A 20672-nucleotide genomic window follows, 5' to 3' on the forward strand; every position below is an offset into this window, starting at 1 on the left:
ATAAAATGTGCACAGCTCTAAATAAGTGCTTGTAGTGAGGAGTATTTAACGTTTACAAAAAACCAAAATATCTAGGCCTATACAGGGCACTGCAGTAATGTCTTCAAACATCTCATCATTAGGAAATATCTTATATCAATCATCCATATGGAGGTTAGCTTGTGTTGCTGACACTGTGAAAGTGAAATGCACAGCTAAAATAAGCAGAACCATGTTTTTATAAGTGACTACATATTATTTAAAAAAAAAATCAGTCACGAGACAAGAAGATTTGGTAAAATTCATATACATATATGCATGAATTTCAAGTATATATATATATATATATATATATATATATATATATAAACAAACACACAAAGAATATTTGTGAACTCTGAAATAAATGTTCTAAAATCAGACAGCTCCAGTATATCTGACAGATGTTTGAAGGAGCCACAGCTGAACTGTAAGGCATCTGACTACTGATACTTGCAAACAAAATGAATTCAACTGTTGTAATTTTGCACAAGTTCCATGGGGGTTTAAGAGGTTTCTTTTTATTATTAGTGTGTTTTAATTAATTCAGCTGCTCTAAACAGATTATTTGAATACAGATACTACTACCGGTAACAAATAAGAAAATAAGATACAACCCAAATAAGTGTAAATCCACCTTCATAAAAATAATACAACTTTCTGTCATTCTCACTATAAAAAACAGTGTGGTTAATCATGTGAAAATATTGGTACTTTCTCCTAGGAAATGTGACAAGAACCTTGATTGCATAGAAATTGGATAGGAAAAAATGCCATTTCTTCAGTGTCAGGCTAACTGCTGCTGCAAGAAATATTAGATGCAGAATATTGTTTTTTGTTTGCTATAAGGATGTTTTTCCCATAGTTCACTTATTCTTTTTTTTTTTTAACTGGGGAATAGATTTAACTATGTAAACATTAAACATAGTTTTTGGTCTGTCGTTATCTCTCTGATTTTCTTTGTTGCCTTCCCTCCTAATAGCTATGCACTGATGTGCAGGACTGATTTTTGGAAAATAGAACTGACAGTGAATTTAAGACAGACTATGGTTTCAAGTTGGATTTATCATGACTCTGTAGCCCTCTTTTGAAGGTTTCCTCGTGATCTACAGTAGAGGCCCAGGTCAGTTCAGCACATTATAGTTTTGAGTGTTTATAGCAGAAAACTTACTGTAGTCTTCCCAATCTAAGACCATTTGCAGGTCTGCAAATGACTCCTCTGATATGCAGACCGAATCGTTTGCAAATACTTGAATTTGGTGTTAGGAGCTGGTAGCTGAACAAAACATATTGGGGTTTTATGGGCTACTTCTTGAGCCAGAGGACCAAAGGAATATGGGGAATGACTGGTTCAAAGAAAAGCAATTGTAGGATGTTTTATCCCTTGTCTGTCTGAAGAACTGGAAGCCAAAAAAGGCAAAATGAATAGTGGGAGAATCTGGGTTGGAATCAGATACCCAGAGACAGACAGCAGATGACTAATGAGGTTAGTGCTGGACCCTAGGAGGACCAGGACTGGCTAGAATATAGGAGAAAGAGCTAATGAAAGGGGATAGGAGAATAAAGATGCATGGCAGGTAAAATTGGTGGAGAGCAAAAGCATGTGGAGAAGCAGAATAGATAGAGAAATGGACTGAGCCAAGGAATTGGGAAAGAAAAGTGAGAAAAAACTATGGATTGGGAGTGAGGTTAATTTCAAAGTGAGACTAATTTCAGCAAAAGGAAAGCAAAGGAATGTAAAATGTAAGACTGGCTGAAATGATTGGCAAAAGATTGATTAATAAGCTGATTGCAAGTGGGGTGGTTGGAGGGACTGTAAGAGATGAGGGAAAGGCAGACTGGGAATGGAATTGGAGACTAAACCAACAAAAGATAGAGTTTTCTGGGAAAATGTGCTTGACTTGTCATTAGAAGCCTGTGAGAGCATGCTCATGGAACAGTGAAGTGATTCAGTTCTCTATCAGCTACTCTTTGTGAAATCCGCCTGTCAGGTGTCCTGTAGCTGATCAATACAGGACCTTACAGAGGTTAATAATCTACTTCTTTACTTATCTATTAAAACAGGTGTCAAAAATGGGAATGGGTGAGCTATATTTCAATTCAAAATTGTGAATAGAATATACAGGTAAGAAGAAAATTAATTTTAATTTTGTAAATAATATATTGCAAAAGTTTTTTTCTTCTTAGATATAAGTTAATTTAAATTTATGTTAAAAAACATGTGAACAGTGCAAACTTCAGCATGTAAAATTAAAACAATGTCATAATGCATCAATCACATTGCTGGACAAGCTCAACCAAATTCCTTTCTAGCAAGTTTTAATTATTATCCTGTTTTCTCTAGTACCTTTCAATTTTTACTTTGTCTTGTGAGAACGATAGCTGGAATTCTGGGTATCCAAAAAGGTGGTCTCTGGAAGCTCAGTAGCCCAGAAAGATAAGTGTCCAGGAAGTCAAGGCAGCTGGGCTATCCAAAGATAACCAGTGTGAGGAAATGGGCATGTACCAGCTGGGCAACCTGTGAAGGAAAGGAGAGAGGTATCAGGAGACCATCCAAGTAGGAAACATGGATGGAAAGTACGTTCTGCCAATGTAGGGGCCTGTGAATGCAACAGCTTTGAGGAGTAAATGGCATTGTATGTGATGCCACGGCAGAAAGCTTGATGATTTGGCTGCCACTCTTGAATTAGTAATTTCTATTGAAAATTGTGACTAGCCTTTGGGATTTGTTTATAATTGTATCATTGGGGGCCTGATAGACAGTCCCATCAGTGACTCTAACATTTGCCAAAACTGTGGCAAGGTCAAAATGCTTAAGACAATGTAGTTCTTGGCAATGTTAAAACAAGTACAATTGCCTTGGCAAGATAAACCAGAATTTTGTTAGCCAGAAGATATGATTCATTTGAAAGAAAAGTGGAGAAATAAGGTGAAGAAAGAAAAAAAATCAGGAAGGAAGGGTAATAATGGGAACCTAGTTCCAACAGGTAGCATTATGCAAAGAAGAGCTAAATCTCAGCAAGTGTTTTATTTTGCTAGCCTAGTCCACTCAGGATGCCTGATATGATATGGTGAGGAAAGTACAAATACAGATATGCCCAACCCTAAAATCATAGGAAATGGTGGTCTGGAAAAAGTAGAAATGAAATTGATACACCAGCACCCCTTTGATCATTGTCCAATAAACACTGCCTGAAAAGTGACATTGTAACATTCCAAAAAGTGTTAAATTTATTGATATTTATGAGAGTGGAATAAGTGTACCATCCAAAAGTATCTAAGTTTATTCCAATACTATGTGGTGTTCTGACAAGAAGCCAGGAAGTCTGTTTATTGCGCATCTTTAAATATCAGTAATCTATTTTGCATGCTTTTTTTTTTGTGGGTTTTTTTTTTGTGTTTTTTTTTTCCCCCTATCACTCTTTTGCCTGTCTGACACAAAATTTTATATAACAGGCTGAAGCAGCCCTGAAATTTTGAGCTGGCATTTGTTACTTTGGACTACTTAGCACACAGTCTTGCACATTCTATCTCTAGAAGGAGAATGAACTTTTTAAGTGCATCAGCTCTAACAATTGAGATGTGGGCAAGTGATGAAGGGCTGTTACAGTTCACTGAGCATGTTTCATTCCTTCTGCAGACTCATCTAAGTCATCTCCTTCCTTATCACTCCCCCATAATCTCCCAGTCCCACAGATAATTTTATAGACAGGTTGCACTTTCCAGCACTTGAGAAAAACAAAACACGGCAAAACCAAAGCCCCAGTTCCCTATTGGAATCATCAGGGAGAAGAAATAGCTGACCTGAGATGGTTTTTGTTATCACAGGTTAATTTCCATACTATGAGACATCCAGTCTGGAAGTTCAAAGTGAAGGACATAGAGTTTTGAATATTCTGACCAAATATGACTGAATGATTAGCCCTGAAAAAACACTGTTTAGCATGAAACAGAAAAACAAATTTGTTTTCTTTCTCTGTGTAACCTTTTTAGCTGTGATTTTTGTCACTTAGCTAAAGTGGTATGTTTCTGAGGCTTGTAGCAGCCTCCTTCTACACTGTTCATAGCTGTTTCAAAATAACATTTTTTGCTTTAATGATTAGATTTTCCATTTCAGTGCAATGTCCCTGCTTGTGTATTTGTCCCTTCTGTGCATGCTTTGTCAATGTAATTAAACATTACAAATACCCATTACAAAGTAGGCTGGAGGAGAGTACTCCCAGCAGCACTGCCAGATGCGATCCTCCGGCTCATATCTCTGTAGTCAATGCACAGCCCTTTCAGCAACTGGCACAAGGGAATGTGTCACTCCTGTTATCCACCATGCTGTATCCAAATGTTGTATTTCCTTTGGCCAGCTGTAATGCTCTTTCTTCTTGCATGGGTCTTGTTTTTCAATAGCAAGTTCTAACGGGTTCTGTAGCCTTTCTGTCACACAGAAGATCAGATGACTAGAAACAGTTCTCAGTAAAAGGCAGTGGGCAACTCAGGGAAAGGAATGAGGTAGACATTACAGACAGTAGGGAGACTGAGATGACAAGAAGGTGGGAAAAAGAAATGGTTGCTTGTGTGGGATTAGACAGTAATTTCTCTTTGCTGATTTGAAACTTTGCTCAGATGATGATTAGATTTTCATAGTGTGGGGTAATTTTGTGTTTTCCTTTTGGAAGGCTGAAGTAGCTTCCTTAGCTTTTAAGGAGCTCCTATGCATGACCTAGGCTGCCCATGAACATTAAAAATTTCTTCTCCACCCACCATCACCTCATGGTAGAATAGCTGGCCTGAGCTCTTCACACACAGAGAGGAGACAAAAGTACTCCTCATCGTATACTGCTGGTAGCTGTGATACTTTTGGATGTTAAAATAAGATTGTAATTTATGCATCCGAAAGAGGAGCATACATCTAAACGCAGTGAACAATTTCTGGGTTTTAAGTCTCTTGCCATAAATGCTGCTTGTCTGAAACAATCATGCTTAAGTGATAAAACAGAAAAGAATTAATCAAGTACACCACTCAGTAGAGACATATGGTATTCTGGACTTCAAAACAACTGTAAAGAGAAAGCAGTGCTTGTAACTAATCCTTTTATGCAGTTAAAAAAAAATTATATTGCTGGTATGGAGAATAGAGAGAAACAGAAAATGCAAAAGTTTTCCTGTTACAGTTCTTGGGGCTAATCTTGAGAAAAGACAGGATGGGGTACTTTAAACTTCCTAATTTATGATCTATCTGTTCATTTTATGGCATTTGGTTGTCAAAGAGAGTGTGCTCTGCTACAGAAGACTGCAAAGTTTTACTCTGTGGAATTTGCTCTGGGTAAGAAGGTTCCTCCTGTGAGAAGACAGTATGGCAGATTCTGGCCAGTGTGTACTGGTTAGTGGTACTCTTATGATATGAGTAAGGTTTTTTTCTGAGATAATTATTTTGAGGAGAAGGGGAAGTAATTTTTCTAATAACAGAAATAGAATTTCACTACAGGTGTCAGTCGCTTGTGAAAGATAACTTTACATGTGCAAACACTTAGAAAGGATTTCCTGAAGTTCAAACCAAAGAAGAGCAATGACACTCCTTCTGAGTTCAAATGGTTTACCTGTAGAAAATCTCATTCCATTAAAATAACATAGAGTAAGTAAGGGGAGAAGTAAAGTACATCCTGAGTAAGGGGTTTCTTCATGAAAAGGCCATTGCTGTCCTTTCAGATACGTACCTCAGTCAGTCAGTCAGTCACTCTTTAATAGGAATAATTTACAACTGAAACCTATAGATAAAGATTCTTTCCCCTCCACCCTAGTCCTTCTACGCTATCATATCGTACCTTCACCAGGGTTCACCAGGGTTCACCAGATAGCCTCTTCTGCCAGTAGGGACACGGAGGGTAAGAGGTAATTCACACTTTTGAAACAATGTTTCTTTGCCTAGTGTCTGAGTTCTTGTGGGCTTCCCTCTCAGGCTGATCTGGTCATGGATTCTCCTTTACACTTTCCTTACAAGCTGTGACTCTAAAAAATAAATTCAGGTTTGGGGCAGACAGTGTCAGATTAGGGATAGTCCCTAGTTCAGAGTGGCTCCATGTTTCTTTGAGGAGACCTGAGCTTGCTTTAGCTCTATTTAGACCAGCTTGAAAGCCACAGTGTCTGTGAGGAATTGAGAGAAATACGCTGCCCATGCTTTTGGCATGATATGCTTACCCCTAGGGGGTGAACTAAGTGGGAAGTGGATATACCAAGGCTGTGAGGGTCCTTTGCATTGGACAACATTCATGGAGAAGGTACGGCTCCATGCCGGCCCATCTGTGAACCTGGAGCATCCTGAAGGCAAAGCATGTATGAGAGAAATTGACCCAGAAAGTACAGTTTTCCAGTCCAACTAAGCTTCAACTTGATTTCTTAAATTTCAGTTTGCTTGTGAATTAGTGAGTTCCAATAAGCTGTTTCCAAACATGCTACTTTCCTTGAACTGTTGCATCCTATTCAGGAGAGTTGCAAAGACCACCAACTCATGAAATAGAAGTATCTAATTTAATCAATTAAAGAATCTATTTCTCTTTTTACCCAGAAAGGTCTTGCAAGGATAACTCAAGGGAAAGAGGGCAGGGGAAAAAGAGATTTCCTGATGAGATTTGTATTTACCTCCTGGGGAAAATGTTCTTTGAAATGACTTAAAACAGCAAAATAAGCCAGTACATTTAAGCAAACTAGCGAACCTTTTTTATCAGCAGCATTTGCATCATGAATCACAGTCTGTGTCACAAGTCCGGAGAGAGCAAGATCCTGCTGCATATTGTTTGCTGTGTCTCTCTTGCCCAATATTCATTCTACAACCCTCTGTGTCTGTGTTTTGTAAAACTAAAATGTTGGGCACACTAAATATGTCTAATTAAAATAATTTTGATAAAAATATGTGAAAACCAATTTTTTTTTCTATTTAAAAAATGTGTTAATGGATAGAAAGAAAGCAAAGCATATCTTGACATAGTTAGGAGGATTTAGCAAACCAATTGCCACCAATATTTGAATCCTTTTTAATAAAATCTGTCAATATCTAGGACATTGAAATGGTGAATGTTTCTGGCAAAGACAGAATTAAAATTCAGAAGAGGCTATGTGCATGTGCATTTGAGTGGTAGTGGTGCAATTTTCAACCAGCTCTTCAGATACCATGAAGGTTTATGCTACCCTTCTCTGTTTCTGGCATTTTAGGGTAATTTCTTTCCTGTTTCCTGTAATTTGATTTTTCTCCATTTCTGTTTTCCTCTACTCATCCATCTTTTCCTCCAAGCTTATCTTTAATGTCAGCTGAAGACCAGCATGAAAAGCTATGATTATATTGGAATAAATTTGTCTGATTTTTATTATGATGACAGATGTGAAGCTTATTTGTCCCTTGGAGATAATGATTAAATGTCTCCTTGCAATAGTATTGAAGAAAAAGAATCTGAAGTTGAACAGCACTACTGAATTTTTGCCCATGAGTCTATTTATCTTGACAATTTAAACTCACAATGGCACAATTTATCAGCATATAACATAAATATTTTCTGGAAATATTATTTTTTACATTTGACTTTATAAGCATATGAAATTTAAGACAAAATTGAAACAATATTCCTTGTTTAATTATAAAGTTCCTTTTTGATATTTCTCTCTGAAGAGATAATTTTTCACACAACTAATTGTTACTGTGGTGTACAACAGATTGCCTTTTGACATTCTGTAACAGCAAATGCATAAAGGCAAAACAAGTACATTTTTGCAGGTTTTCTAACCACAAATAGCATGTACCTCATGATCTCTGAACAGACTTAAAGTATCACCCATCAGCAGCTAACACGCTGGGATAAACCTAGGAGCAGAGATACTAGATAGGCACACTTATGTTGTGCTGATTTAACCTAGAATCCAAATCTTTTTTTCTTTTCCCAGCAGCTCATGGTAAAATTCAGTGCTGATAAGGTGATACAGGGTGTTGGTAGGTGCTGTGAATAATCATAGTTAAAGGGATTTCATTATGAAAGCTACTCATGGCTCCTCAGGCATGTCACATGGAACCTGCAGCAGTTCCTGAGCTGATAGGAGAGAAATTTTCCATTTTGTGCAATCCTGAGAGAAGATAAAAGAGACAAATAGTTATTTTTAATTTTTGTTAAATATTAAATAGTGTTTCTAAATGTTCCTCCTGTGGCTTAAATGACATTTAAGTTACTTCAACAGAAGTTGCCTAACACCAGGTACACCTCATACCCTTTTCAGTACTTACATGGGAAATTTTATGAAAACGACTGCTTTTCTAGTTAGTCAGCATATTATCTCATAGCTTACAGAAGTGACAATCTTGATGGCAATAAAACAAAGGAAAAGCAGTTTTTCATCATAGATAAAAGTCAGAGATAAGTTTTAGAAATGACTTAAATGTTTTGTGTTTGTAATATTAAGATCAATAATACTTCTTGGAATTTAGAGACCTGTTATTTTATTGTGTTAAATAATTTTTCATCATAGCCTTCTTGAATTTTACAGGATACAAGGTGTTGTGTGTAATTTCAGTCTTCTGTCTATATTAGGAAGATACTCAGTTCTATTGAAATAAACATTGATATTTTATTCAAAACAAAAAGTAAGTTCATTAATATGCAGTCTGAGACAATATAAATCTTGATGTGTTTTGGAACATGAAGGTGGTGTATGTTGAATACTTCCAAGGGAAATATTTTAATGTATCTATGATTCATGAATATTTTGAGAGGAACACAACAAAGCTGTAATTCTGTCAGACTGCCTTCTAGACCTGATGTGCCTCAGAACTGGGCAGCCTTGGGTGTGTCAGCAGTGGAGTGGGGGTGGGGGGCAATCAGCCTTTGGCAGTTCAGGTCTCAGTGTCAGCAGCATGCTCATTGCCATGATATCAGTTGGAACTAATTGAGGGGGAAGCAACTGGTTAATCAGAAAGCTTGGACCAATGCAAAATTACCCCAAAATTTTGAAGATCCAGAAGTAGAAAGGCTGAAATTCACTTGTAGCATGTGCAAGTGAAAGCCATGATAGGTGTATAAGAGGTAATTGGCTCAAATGGTAGAGCTGGTATATTTCATGTTTTTCTACTTACCTTTATATTACGTTGAGTGTGTGCATTTGCACTTAAAACTGATTGTGGTATGAAATTATCTCTTTATTATTTTTTATTTACTATTAGCATAAATACTACATTAAAATTCTTTCCAAGTCATGCTGACAGCAGCTGCTGTGGTGTGGCCAGGTGTATTGACACTGCATCTCTGCGTTGGCACTGCAGAGGAGTCTTCTCATGCAGACCTTACACCTGGCCTAATTTCTTGTAACCTACCATTTCTCATTGAAAAGTGTGGAGTCTGTCTTCAATGGGCCATGAGATGCCGCTGGCAGGAGATCGCTGGCTGTTGAGGCAGGTGTTTCGTAGTCATGGTCCATTCCACACCCATCATGGAGTTTCCAGGTGGAGGGGCACCACTCAGGCATCCTGGGCACTCAGCCTGCTGAGTACAGTGACCTAGCAGCAGGCAATGCTGCTTGGCAGGCACTGGGACCAGGCTGGAGGTTTCTGAGCTGGTGGTGTTCAGGAGTATGCACTGTCCACACAGTGTGTGAGGTGTGATGCCCTCCAGATGGCAAACCTTACTGTGCCATCTGGGGTACTTCCATGCTCCACCGGGTGCTCAAACACCTACACAGTATCTGTGGCTGGGGAATGTGGTCTTGCAGTGTCCTCAGGGTGCATCAACAATTCAGTGTAAATGCAGCTACAGGCAACTGTAGTGCAGGTATGTTCCCCGAGAACACCATTAACTTTTTTTATGATTTAGCTACTTAACACACTGCATATCCTTAAAGAAGGAGTCAACATTATACAGCATCAGATTATGCTGGCTTGGCAGATGGCTCTTTTAGAAAAACCAGGACTTGATGTTATATAACAGTATTTATTGTTACATTGGGTTTCCTTGCTGCCAAGTGCCCTTGTGACCTGATCACTGCTTTACATCTATTTACATTCTGTTAGAGACCTGTAGTCTTATAGTGAATAAAGAGCAATAGGCAGGCTATTTGGTGGTACAATAAATTTTGTTGTTAAGCTATGAGGCTGTATTTTCTGCTTTTTTGGCCAGAGTGGCTCTTGTTTCCATGGTCTATAGGATCTATATCTTCCGTTTTGCAAAGACAATACATATTAAGAGTGTTTCCAAAGTAATTCGTAGGAAATATATGGGAAAGAAAGGAAGGAGGGAAAGAAAGGAAGGAGGAAAAGAAAAGAAAGAAGGAAACCTGAAAATCCACTTCTGACAGCCTATAATTCAGTGATAACATTCCAGAGTCATAGACAAAGTTAATAGAACTGGAAATTATATTAGCCATGCCTATATATTTCTGTCACTTTCTGTCCATTTTTATTTTATAGTCATGTTATACTGCTTACTGAGATTATGATTGTGATGTTCTATCTTTATTACTTTGTGGCCTAACCTTTCAAGTCTGAGCTTTCATGGACTAAACAATAAATTTTGCTATAACAACCTCACTTAATTCCCCTATAAAACTAATGTTTCCTGACGCTTGTTCACTGGTGTGTACTATAAATATAACCTCCATAAATTTTAGAATTTGGTCTCATTTGGTCCATACAAAACAATAATAAAGTCTATAAAACAGAAAGAAGTAAGATGAGATTATTCAGTAGTAACTGTGTCTAATTCTGTTCTCCAAATGAAAAAGTATCATTCAAAAATGCCTTGGAAGGCAACATTTCCCAAAATTACATTTGCAATATGACTGATTGCTAAATTCTCTCTTTAGCTGTTACTTAAGGACCAAAGTGTTACTGGGAGAAGGTATGGATGGAGGGAAGGGTAATGAGGAACAAGACCTCTGTCAGTACAGGTGTTAACTGTGGAGACATGTGAAGCAGAAAATGATTAGTTACACTCCTCTCTGAGAAAGCAGGGAGAGAAAGGCATGTCTTCCTCCACTGACAGTGAATGCAGCCCTGCTATAGGGATCTGTAGTTAATGGTTGACATTGCCTAGCATGAAGCAAGGAGGAGAAAAAGGAAATCTGGTTTTCTGAAAAAGAAAAAAAAACAAACCTCAAACAAACAAACAAACAAAAAAACCCCCCACCACCAAGAAAAAGACTCAATATTAAAAACTCTTGCCAGATTTTCTCATACACTGGACGTAAAAACCAGCCTAAGCTCAACTTTCATTTTGTAATAGTGTGTTGCACTCCTCTAGATTCCAGATGTGCAGTTCTATTAGCAATAATGACAAAGCACAGCTTCTGATTAACACTAATGATGCGTTTGTGAATTGGCACTGACACAATACAAATGTTTTTTGGACTGCTTCAGCTTTTTACCTTAGACCTACCCCAGTCTGACTCCACCTGAGACATTCAGGTAGTGACTTCCCTTAGCAGATTCCTGGTGGGATTTATGTAGTTCCCCCCCCCCCCCCCCCCCTTTTCTTATTTTGTTTTTCTTGGGCTCTCTTGAACAGTTACATTGTTTTTTGTACAATCAGTCGCTAGAATAGAGATGTCTTAAAAAGAAAGATGTGGAAAGGGAGAAACCAGTAGCCAATGATTAATGAATCATTGGGAGATTATGTATAAAACTAAAACACAGAGAGAAAATTGAGAACAGAGGCAACTTTGACAGTGGAATATCCTCCTGTGTTCATATTTCAGCCATCCCAGGTTTGTCAGTGGTATGGTTGACAGATATATTTTTCCAGATTATATTTATAATTAATAATTTTAAGTCTAGCAAGAAGCTTTTGGTAAAAAGGGCTGGATTCCTAGAGTCAGTTTCAGCAGGAAAAATTATCTGCACTCTTTCAGCATCTATGTTGGCTATTGCATGTATTTGTGAAAAGTTCTCCATTTAGTCTTTCTAAGCCTGTAAGAGATCTTATTATTTTTAAACATAAGATTATTCACAATTTGATTAAATTAAGAGAAATAAGTCCCAGAAGGCAAGTGTATCTTTATTCAAATAGAACTGAATCTTCTCCTATAAATATGTAAGTTCCTACTGATGTCATTGTACAAAATTATGTTGAAAATGTGAATCTCAGAGAGCTGTTTATAGTCCCTCTAAAAAAATGCAACCTTAAGGATTCAGGAAGTTAAATTAGCTAAAATTAGGCACACCTCAGAACTGGTTTACATAAATTTTCTTTGCAATTTATGCTGGCTGCTCAAATATCATGGAAGTGAAAGGTAAAAAAATGAATGGGTGAACTAACAGATGGATATGAAAAATCAGTAAATTAGTTGAAATTTCAGGATTTGAACAAATTAAGCCTGACAAGTATAACACAGGAACCCATTATTTATTTAGTTCATTTAGCTTTGTTTTTATTATAAAAAAATTGTCAGTACATATTGGAAATCTCATTTATTGCAGAATAGAAGAACATGAAGTTGGCATATGATGATGCCAAACCCAGAACTGCAAGAAAACACACATTCTTCTGGCAGCATTAGGGTGTGATTCAGAAAAATATGGTCATGATTTAAGAAAGTTTTTGCACAGTTTTGCTACTAAACTGACAAAATAAATTTTAACTGACAACGTTTACTCCCCTCCCCTTATTATTTGATTATATGTAGATAATATCAACAATAAAATTAAGCCATTTCAAACTAGTAATTTTCATACTGTTTGGTTAGGTGCTGGATAACATTCAAACATTTTTGCGCCATTCAGGGATGCATTATTGAATATAAGCTAAAACATGAACTTCTGGAGATTTTGCATATTACTTTGCAGTAGAGTGTTGTGCATATCAGAATTTAGGAGAGGAGCTCTACATGTAATGATTTATCCATTCTTTCCTAAATGAATACATATATAAACATTTGTTCCAAAATAGGAAATTAGTTTATTTTGTTCTTGGACTATACACTTTGATATAGTGACATCAAAAATTTTTATAGCCTGTTTTGGCTGCCAGGATAATCAAGTGCCAATAATTCTAACGATCCAATGATAGAAAAATCTTACTAGCTTCTCAATCGCTGAAGAGCTAAGTAAATACACAAATAATTTTCACATCTTTGTTGATCTAGTTAATTACAGTGTAGGGAGAAAGACTAGCAGCTGTCCTGCATATGTTTCATTTTTTGTCCTCTTTTTCCACCTCCCTGATTTGAACCTCACATGACTTCTTAAGTATTTTGGAGGTTAATAGACTGATTCAATTCTTTTTATCCATAGAAATCCATGTATATTATAACCCACACAATAAAAACTGAAAAAAGATGCTAGAAATATCTCTAGTATGAAAGTAAATCTCAAAAGAAAACAGATGCTGGGTAAATATCTTTTGGTGAACTATTTTTAAATAGCTTAGACAATTAGCAGTAAAAATTCGGACATGAAAATATTTTAACTCATGCAGGCCAAACTTAGACTGCAGTAGTTCAACCCATACAATGGTGTCGTTTTTTAATCCAAATTTGAATCAAACAATTGATTGTTTTACTTTTTAAAAACAGTCAGCAGAGTTTGAGAATGATACATTTTTCTTAATTGCAATCTAATAAAATTCCAGACAGACCCACATATTGAGATTGCCTGTAAAAGACCCGACAGTTGCACTGAACAGGATATATTTTGGAAACTAGTATTTGTTGGATAAGTGTGGGTTCTTCCAGGCAATTAATCAGCATGACTGTTCTTTTCAAAAGTGAAAAAAAAAAAAAAGGAAAAATACAGCTCTTTTAAAATGAAGACTAAAAATAATTTTATACACATAGGACTTGACCTAAATATACTGACAGTCAGGCTTCAAATTCTGTACAGACTTGAGAGTAGAACATAGTTTATGAAAATTCCTATTTATGTTGTGTCACATTTTACTGATCTAAAGACTGCTTTCCTTTTTTCCTGCTGTAAATCTTTACAAGACTTCATAATTTGACAAGTCACTTTCATAACACTACAAAAGTAATGGCTTTTATTAGAGAACTCAACAGCTGATGAAAAGTCAGGCAAATTTCGGTCAATGAGGGGAAAGTACAAACAAATCCAAATATATCCATGAAGAAACCTGCAAAGAGTTGTTAAAAAATTCTTGATGGGAATTCACCTGCCAAATTTTAGCCATGAGCAAGTTTGGCATGTGGAATTAGTTGGTTTCCCAGACTACTTCTCCATCAACTGGAAAAAGATCACCACTTCTGGTAAATATTTAATTCCAATTAGTTTAAAAGACCTCACCTGTAATGAATATTTGGCATATTTAACCAGCTTCTAAAATGCTTCAAATAAAAAATAATTACTTGACGAAAAGTATTCTGGGAACTACTATTAATATTGAGCAAAAATACCAAATTGCTTATTTCCAATGCTGTGAAAAATAGTAAAAAGTGTTTTTATAAATGCGTCAACAACAAAAGGAGAGCAAAGGAAAATCTCCATTCTTCATTGGACTCTAAGTGGGGAACATTGTCATCAAGGATGTGTAAAAGGCATGGGTACTTTATGCCTTCTTTACCTCAGCCTTTGATAGTAAGAATGGTCACCCTCAAGTCAGCTGGTTCCCTGGGCTGGTAGACAGGGACAGGGAGCAGATTAGACTCCCTGCAATCTAGGAGGAAGTAGTTAGTGACCTGCTGTGTCAACTAGATGTTCACCAGTCTGTGGAACTGGATGGGATTTGTCCAAGGTCACTGAGGGAGCTGGCAGAAGAGCTCACCAAGTTGATGTCTTTTATTTTTCTCTGTCCTGGCTAACCAAGGAGATCCCAGATGACTGGAGCTTGGCCAATGTGACACCCATCCACAAAAAGGCCTGGAAGGAGGATCTGAGGAATTACAAGCATGTTCATCTTATCTTTTAGAATCATAGAACAGTGCAGATGAAGAATGACCTTGAAAGATTGCCTGGTCCAACCTTTTGTTGGAAAGGAAGCCTAGATTACAGAATCAGGATCACAGAATCATGGAATATTCTGAGTTGGAAGGAACACACTGTAGGAACACACTGGACCTTGTCCAGTTGCATCTTGAAAACTTCCAGTGATTGGCACTCTACCATGTACTAGTGGATGAATGTTCTCACTGTATAAAGTTTCTTTCTTCTCATTACAGTCCAGTTATTAAAATTGTGGAGGAATTCCTCAGCCCAAATTAAGGCACAAATGAGACCATATGCCTGTAACAATAGCATGGATTTTATTTGATAGTAACTATGAGGGAAAGAAAAGGGGAGACAAAGAAATGGGAAAAGAGGAGCTTGGGGGATGTGGGGTGGGGAGAGAGTGAGGTGGAGACAGACTAGGTAGAAAGTATCACCACTCCATGGATCCCAATGGCATCCCACTGATCCTTGTCTTCAGGTCCTCTTGATTTTGAAGGTCCCCCGAAAACATAGAATCCCATGGGTTAATATAAGCTCAGGCCAGGTGGCAATGTCCAGGTATGTCTTCCCTGGGAGGGGAGGGGGAGACAATCTCTTGCAACAGGCTGGATCTGTTACATCACTTGCAGTCCTGTGATGCAAGGCCTCTGGGGAGCACTTTGGGGTTCTTTAGTGGATTATGATACCTCCTCACCTGCCTCTCACCTGAATGTCCCATAGATTTGGCCTTTGGGGTTCCACAGCTGGGCCAGTTTGTGAAAGGGAGGATGGGTGTTCAGTGCTCCTGACCAGAGGTCACACCTGAAACCTCCTCTCCCTCGCCCCCTTTTTTGGGGGGGAGCGGTGTCTGTGTAAACCTGACTTCTGTGGGCTGTGGTCTCCCCCTCCCCAAATCCAGCCAGAGGTGACTCTTAGCACGGATGCTGGGTTTCGTACTCTTCCTTTCCCCCAGCCTTGTTTGTTTTGTCCTGGGCCTGGTGATTGAAGAATGGGTTTCTGTTTATCTAATCAGTAGCCTGACTTTCAGTCCAAAGTTCTAGTCAGGCATCCTTTAGGGAGGAATGGTCTTATTTATACAGTTAAAAACTTTATATCAATGTTTGAGGCACGCGCTATTTCAGTCTCTGACACTTCTATGAAGTTGAAACCCTTCACAGTGCAAATGGTACCCATTGGCCCTCACCTTCTTCCTGTGTCTCCTTGAGAAGTGAGATGACAACTTTTGTCCTCTTCAAGTACTGGAATACTTAATAAATGGAAAACTTAATAAATACTTAATAAAATGAGATTATTCTTGAGCTTGCTCTTCTCTAGGGAGAAGAACCCTAACTTCTTCAGTCTTTCCTCAAAGGGCAGACTATCTATCCTGAAAAATGGCAAATTTATTTCCAAATGAATTTGAAAATAGCATCCCACTCATACTGTTGTTGCCTAGACAGCTCCTTTTCCAGTGACCTTGCAGGCAGAAGTGTTAATTCACCTTCAGGATCGTTTCCAGACAAACTGAACTATCTTTGAAAAATATCCAATTACTTTCAGTGCGAAGTGTGCTGCTGTGTTCTCTTTGTTCTCATCAGGTCATAATGTAGATGACTGGGTCACTACTGTCTATCAGTGGCTACATGAACATGAAACAACATCTGGTGGTGGGATGGGATATGTATACCTGTCACGGTCTGGTCCAGAGGCACAGGCACTCTTAGGCGCAGAGTGATCAGCTCTTTTGTGCACTCTCAGGCAAAAAGTGATCAGCTCTTTTGTGAGTATGCCTGAGCAGCAGAGCCGTGTTCGCCACCTCAGGGGACATAAGAGTAAGAGCAGAGAGATGGAGTCTTTCCGATCTCCAGAGCTTCTTTTTTTCCCACGAGGTCCAAAGGGGAAAGAGCCAGACAGTCCACAGAGAGGGGGACGATATAGGGCAGCCAGGGGCGGAGTTTCATAACTTGGCCAATTGGGAAAGGAATTGGGAAAGGGACCAATCAGGGAAAGGAACCAAAATGCATCAATGGGGGAAAGGAGAAGCCAGGCACTGAGGGTAAGGTGAATTCATGGAATTGTTTAGTTTTGGTTGCCCTGAGCAAGAGGGAAGTCCTTTAGGGAGACTTCCAGAGGGAGAATACAGCAGCTTGAAAGCAGGTCACAGGCTTCAAACCCTCCACAGGAGGGCAAGTTTTTCTGTGACATCCTTAGAGGCCACCACATATACCCTATAATATTAATTTTAAACTTTATAGAAGAGTGATCAAAACTCTCATAAAAATAAATTTAAAAAATTACTGAAATTTGAAATTAATTTTTCTTGGCTTTGTTTCAATGACTGGAACATTTACATCATATTGTCAAATGTGCAAACTTAAGTTACAAGCTTCTGTGAATTGAAAATATCTTTTTACTTGTTAAAAAAAGGGTGATTTTTACACAGGAGGACTCTTTGTTTACTGCTCAAGAAACACAGAAGGACTTTTGTTTACTGCTCAAGAAACAGCGTGAAATATTATTTGTTAGATTTCATTCAAATCTCCGAGATATAGTGGAAGACTAAAGTCGGCCTAGAAGAAGGCTGGAGAGGGACTTTTTACAAGGGCATGTAGTGATAGGACAAGAGGGAAAGGCCTTAAGCTGGAGAAGTGTAGGTTTAGATTTTATATTTGGGAGAAATTCTATGCTGTGGGGGTGGAAAGGCCCTGAAAAATGTTGCCTAGAGAAGTTGTGGATTCCCCATCCCTGGAAGTTTTCAAAGCCTGTTGGTCCTGAGCAACTTGGTTTAGTGGAAGGTGCCCCTGCTCATGACAGGGTGCGTGGAACTAAACTGTCTTTAAGATCTCTTCCAAGTCAAGTCATTCTATGACTGTCTTGCAGATGTGAATATGTTAATTTCTGTGTCAATGACTGGAATAAACCATCACTATGCATCAGTCCACCATCTCCTGCTATCAGTCTATCTCAGGCTACCCAGAGATTTCTCAGTCTTGCAATAATTGACAAATTAAGTAATTGTGGTATTTTACATCATGTACAACAAGCAATTATTAGTCCTAATTAATTGATAGACATAGCCACCTGTATTCATATACTTCACATATTGGGGAAGGAGAGACTGTGTTACGATGTAAAAATTGTCATAATGTCCACACACTGTGCCCTTTCTAACTTGCAAGGCAATTGACCCATGGTAAATTGGCAATCTTTGGCATAACTTGCTCCTGAGAAAAAGGTTCACAGCTGCAAGAAACACCCGTTAAATTCATGAGGCTCTGCTGATAAGCTATATATCAAAATCTTTTTAAATGAGCAAAGGCAAAATTGTGTTTTCATCAAGAATTTTAATTGCCAACTTAGCTTTGTATGTTGTGAGCAGTATTTAGTAATAGTAACAGCTTAACTGAATGATACACAGAAATGTTTTTATTGGCTCTTACCAAAAAAATAGATGGCCCTGGTAAATTCACTGAATGCTTTTCACTAAGATTTCCATGGTTGTTTTGCTTTTCCTTGAGTTCTGCAAAATAAGAGAAGTCTGAATAAGCATCATACATTCTTAATCAAATTATGATGAAACGGTATTGGGATAGTTTTTAAGACTGGGTTTAAGATGGTGTCTTAGGGATAGGTAGCCATAATAACCTTTCTAGCATTTAATATTTTCTGCAGTATTGATAACATATTGCGACAGTTAATTGTTAGTCTTGGTTTTAAGGCTGCAGATTTCAAAAGGCCAGATTGCCTGAGGATTAAGAAAAAATCTCTTTGATTTGAAAATGAATGTTCATATCTTGAAAAGGTATGAACATTTGAAAAGGTATGCATTTATCCAGGTAATTTAAGAGGGAATTCAGGCTGGATTTAAGTCTGCTGACTTTGAGTTAATAATACAGATTTGTGTTTCAAAAGACTTTAAATGCAAATATCAACCCTTTGATGGGATATTGCTATTGTTAACTTTTGTCCTACATGATGTCATTTACTCAGTAACTTGATTCAACAAGTGTGTAATAAGGTCAATTGGCCTGATTAAAAAAAAATTAACAGACACCAATAAAGATAACATTCTAAACTGAAGTAAAAAGAAAGAAAAAGAAGAAAATTACCTTTAACATTCTGCTAGTGAAATTGCCAGTCTGATAATTATGGAATTAAAGATATAGACATGAAAGCACCATCCTCTCAATATGCTAATAATAAACTGCTTGCTCCGTGTCTTTTCTTCTATGAATTTATTTCAGTAGAATACTCTTAATCATGAAGTTATACTTATAAAGCAGTACAGTTTTGCATGGCACTTCAGTGCAATAAAACTAAGAAGCACTTCGCTGTATTCTCAAATAATTTTTTCTCAAATGCACACTAGAAAGTAAAACATATCACTTAATCACTTTTCCTCTATAGGTGCTTAGTACTCTGAAATCTTTCTCTTTGCTATGAATTATAAAAATCAACAGTATTTAGTGTGATAATAGTAAAGGAAATATTGGTGAATATGAAGTTGAGAGTTGATACAGCAGATAGTGAAAGTTGTATTACACCAAAAAGTCACTCTATTCTGAAAATGTTCTACTCAACACTTCTGATAATAATTGAATGCTACTATGAGGCATCCCATACCTCATATATTATCATATTTTCTTCTTCAAAAGAAGCAAATATTAAAGTATTAAAATCTGAAATTCATATTTTGACAACTTTTTTTCTGAAAGTTAAATTCACAAACAGGACAACAATAGCACTTTTTGGCTTTTACTTTACCTTCTGAAAGAACTGACATTTTGTGAGTCAGCATGAACATTTTAGGTCAATGCTGCTAGAGCTGCTGCCTTGAAAATGTTATCTTATTATTACTTTTTTTAAAAAAAGAGTTTTCAATAAAGGTAGAAAGATTATACTAAAGTAAGATACAGAAGCATAATATTTCCAGCCTTTTACCATTTTGATCAGCCACCAGGATGGTTGGAACTTATTAGGAAAGAAAAATATGAAATGCTGCTGGTATTGATATCTACAGACGACAAATCTACAAAGGTGCACGTATATCTAGGAATATTTTCTTTTTTAATCTTCAGTATTTCAGTTAGGGAAAGTAATGTTCCTGCTGAAAGGAAAAGAAAGTAAACAAGATGAACTTAACAAACTTATTATAGCAATATTGCAAGTAAGCAGCAGGAATAATGAGCAAAAAGATGAGGAAAAGGTGCCCCAAGGGACTAAATTAGAGCCAAAGAGGTGTAATCTCGTTTTCAGTTATTTGCAGGTCTCATTTTAATGAGTAGCCAAGAGTGCTTGTATTGTACAAGTATGAAGTCCTCAGACATAACTATATCCATAAACAGAGTGAAGAAATAACTCAGAATGTCCACGTTTTTAAAGAATTTCTATATTTAGAGCTTTGCTGATCCCTGATTCTACAGTTAGCCAACTCTCAAACAGTGTGACAGCAAGCCCTGAGCCACAGGACAGTGATGGGAAATTAACTCTTTTTGGTTGCAACCGACCTGGGACTGACTTCTTTCAGCAGATTTCTTTGTTATTGTGGTTAGGATTTCATCACAAGTCCTTGATACTGTTTGCTGAATACTTCATAGTTTATAACACAACAGAAGACAAGCGTGAGACTCACACTGTCACTGAACCTCTGGGAGAATAATGGAGGGATTTATCTTGCAGAAGGTCTTCAGGAGAGCACTCTCCTTTGTAGAGTTAAGGATAGTTTATGTAGAAAAAGAAAGGGGGGAAAAAAGATGACATTCTTGTAACAATAGTCATC

This window comes from Chamaea fasciata, unplaced genomic scaffold, assembly GCF_029207755.1.
Source record: "Chamaea fasciata isolate MVZ Bird 193981 ecotype frontalis unplaced genomic scaffold, bChaFas1.0.hap1 SCAF_5, whole genome shotgun sequence".
Classification (NCBI taxonomy): Eukaryota; Metazoa; Chordata; class Aves; order Passeriformes; family Sylviidae; genus Chamaea; species Chamaea fasciata.